General features: G+C 45.7%; 1 pseudogene; it reads left to right on the top strand.

Moving 5' to 3' along the window:
- The first annotated feature begins 886 nt into the window (after positions 1-886).
- On the top strand, positions 887-1,005 carry LOC126263857 (5S ribosomal RNA; annotated as a pseudogene).
- Positions 1,006-3,675: the final 2,670 nt, after the last annotated feature.

Raw genomic sequence — 3,675 nt, 5'->3', positions numbered from 1 at the left:
GCATCTCTACGATCGTCTCCATGGGAGAATAGCAGCCTGCATTGCTGCGAAAGGTGGATATACACTGTACTAGTGCCGACATTGTGCATGCTCTGTTGCCTGTGTCTATGTGCCTGTGGTTCTGTCAGTGTGATCATGTGATGTATCTGACCCCAGGAATGTGTCAATAAAGTTTCCCCTTCCTGGGACAATGAATTCACGGTGTTCTTATTTCAATTTCCAGGAGTGTATATTTTAAGCTTAACGATTCGTTTGTCTCGTCTACCTATCAGTGTACTCCCGATGTCTATAGTGTCACTGTGCTAGAAGTACCATTCCGTGCCACGTAACGTTTTTGGTAATTATTCATTGTTTTTGATTTAGTCCTATTGTTTTTTTATGTGTGTTCACCTAGTTGATCGTGTCTTAAGAAATTAAGGTCATCTGTAATTCGTGCAAATCGCCCATCACTGACGTCAAAGCAACAGCCATCGTCCTCCAGTTCACCTACCGCCACATGCTCGCTAGAATTCGATTCCGTTGAGCGACGTTCGGGTGTCATTATACGGGCCACGACATGGCCGCTCATCTTAATTTCTAAAGCTTCAGGCAAGGAAACTAGCGTGGTGGGGAACGCAGAGGTATGACTTTCATTTAGCCTACCCCGCTACAAGCCATTTTAAACACATTAAATGGTCGACAGTGATATTTTCAGTTAGGTTTTCTCACTATGATTTGTAGTAAGGGCTTAACAGTAGGTTTTCACCATTTCAGTTACAGAAAAATTCATGTGTTACAGGTTGTTGATAGTAGGCATGAAGTAGCAACAAGGTTGGTATCATGTATCACATAAGAGCCTCAAGTCTCCGCTTGTGTAATTATTTGTCAAACAGCATTAAGTTAATATGCCAACGGCCTTGCCGCAGTGGTAACACCGGTTCCCGTCAGATCACCGAAAATTAAGCGCTGTCGGGCTGGGGTCGAACTTGGATGGGTGACCATCCGGTTTACCGAGCGCTGTTGGCAAGCGGAGTGCACTCAACCCTTGTGAGGCAAACTGAGGAGCTACTTGATTGAGAAGCAGCGGCTCCGGTCTCGTAAACTGACATACGGCCGACCGGGAGAGCGGTGTGCTGACCAGATGCCCCTCCATATCGACATCCAGTGACGCCTGTAGGCTGAAAATGACACGGTGGCTGGTCAGTACCGTTGGGCCTTCATGGTCTGTTCGGAAGGAGTTCAGGTTTTTTTTTTTATTAAGTTATGTATTTGACCCGTTGTGATAATACCGTTAAGGACGCGAAAGGACATCTCGTGGTCGTACGGTAGCGTTCTCGCTTCCCACGCCCGGGTTCCCGGGTGCGATTCCCGGCGGGGTCAGGGATTTTCTCTGCCTCGTGATGGCTGGGTGTTGTGTGATGTCCTTAGGTTAGTTAGGTTTAAGTAGTTCTAAGTTCTAGGGGACTGATGACCATAGATGTTAAGTCCCATAGTGCTCAGAGCCTTTTGAACCATTTTTTTGACGCGAAAGGAGTAGAAAGGGAAGTTAGTAATACTGGTACGACGTATCTTACACCATGCACTGTACAGTGGCTTGCTGGATATTTATGTGGGTGTAGAGTGGAAGCTAACGTAGTCTGCGTCGCACCTGGTTTATTGGTATCTTTGATTCTTATCATTGTTTGGTAGGCGGTAATTTCCAACTCAGGGGCTGTGGAGATAAAAGAATAAAAATTATTACGTTTCTCTTTGCCCAGTACCTGCTTATGAATGTGTCGGGTTTGAATTTATGTTCGGCACACAGCTCTAATTTTGTCAAAACCTTCTGCTCAAGGAAGATCTACAGATAGTAATTAATACTCGGCCGAGTTTTCCAGAAACACGAAATGGATAACTCAAAGGTTTATTTTTTACCTCAAAATATAATGCCTGTGAGATAAGCAGTGGTTTCAGGACATTGGTAACCGTGTTTCACACGATAGCATCCTCAGAGACCAGACACTTCTACGTGGAGCGAATGGACGGCGTTGGTATCGAATGAGTTACAGCTTTTCATGCCCTCCCTGCGGGTCTGATATTTTTCGCGTCGTTGCAGGGTTTATGTGCGTCTCGCCTGGCAGTTAACAGGCGTAAACGACACCGTAACTCAGTTTGCTTTTGTGCAGTTCTACGGTCCGCTCCAGCGTGCGGCCTTGGGCTGCGGTATTTATTATGCACCTGCAGGCTGGAGCAAAATGAGGCTCGCACCGCCAGTGATTACTTAGGAAATGCCGCCTTCGAGTGGATCCCCAGCGCGACCAGACCAGACCGAGAACGTTTCCCTGGACATGAAAAGTACTCCCGTCCCCAATATAAGTTCTCTCTTAGACACTGAATCTGCCGTAAGAACTTGGAATGAAAAACCGTAAAAAGCGAAACTGGAAGATTTTGAAACTAGATGCTATACACTGAGTCAAGACAAAAGTCATGGGACAAAGATATGCACGTATACAGATAGCGCGTGCGGTTCTAGGCGCTACAGTTCGAAGCTGCGGGATCGCTACGGTCGCAGGTTCGAATCCTGCCTCGGGCATGGATGTATGTGATGTCCTTAGGTTAGTTAGGTTTAATTAGTTCTACGTTCAAGGGGACTGATGACCAACGAAGTTAAGTCCCATAGTGCTCAGAGCCATTTCAACCATACAGATAGCGAAGTATCGCGTGCACAAGTTATAAAAGGGCAGTGCATTGGCTGAACTGTCCTTTGTACTCAGGTGGTCCATGTGAAAATGTTTCCGGTGTTATTACGGTCGCAAGACGCCAATTAACAGACTCTGCACGCGGAGTGATAGATGGAGCTAGATCCGTGGGACATTCTGTTGTGTACATAGTTCCGCGTAGTCAGCGCGTACACTCCTTTCCCACTAGAGCGCGCCCCGCTAAGCACAACAGCGCAGGCGCAGCGCTCGTCCGTCTCCGCACTACGAGATGGCGCTGCCATAAAGACGGACCAAATTCTGCTTCCGCCGATCCGCGTATTAATATGTAATGCAGCCAATGAAATTGCTGCTAACGTAGAACCTTTTCTCCTCGCTGATCACACTCGCGCAGTGATACATGAACGCTCGAGGTATTATAACGAGTGTACAGACCTCCGATTAGTCGGTCTGCATTTGTCTGTACCAGTCTGCATTAGTCTGCATTAGTCTATAGTCAAGTTTCAGTCTGCACCTAATAAGATTATCATATTCCTGTACATAGCCATGAAGATAAATGTATGGACACTTTTGTAAAGTATCAGAGATATATGTGAGAATAAGATTAACGTACCAATACCAAAGGAACTTCAGACTGTCAATTATAAACAGCATCCAGAACCAAGCTAAGTAATTTTTATGCTTGTTATTATTTTAATAAATGTGTGAGAAAATTAATCAAGTTCTGTTTAAAGTTGGTCACCGGCAATCTGCTACTCTAAGCGTGCAAGTGGCATTTCTATCGTCTGACCTAACGGCAGAAGATAAACACGCGACGATAAGACCACGAGACATATTGCTGACAATCGCCTACTGCGTTATAGCGCCAAGTCAAATAATCTGATGGTGTGTGTACCGAAGGTCTTACAGTACGCACACCACACATTCCATTTCGGAAATCATTTAAGGAATTTAATATTCCGCGATCCACAGAACCAAGTGTGTGTGACGTTCGCGTAGA

This window comes from Schistocerca nitens, chromosome 6 (genome assembly GCF_023898315.1).
Source record: "Schistocerca nitens isolate TAMUIC-IGC-003100 chromosome 6, iqSchNite1.1, whole genome shotgun sequence".
NCBI classification, from domain to species: domain Eukaryota; kingdom Metazoa; phylum Arthropoda; class Insecta; order Orthoptera; family Acrididae; genus Schistocerca; species Schistocerca nitens.
This window is presented reverse-complemented; position numbering and strand designations above follow the sequence as displayed.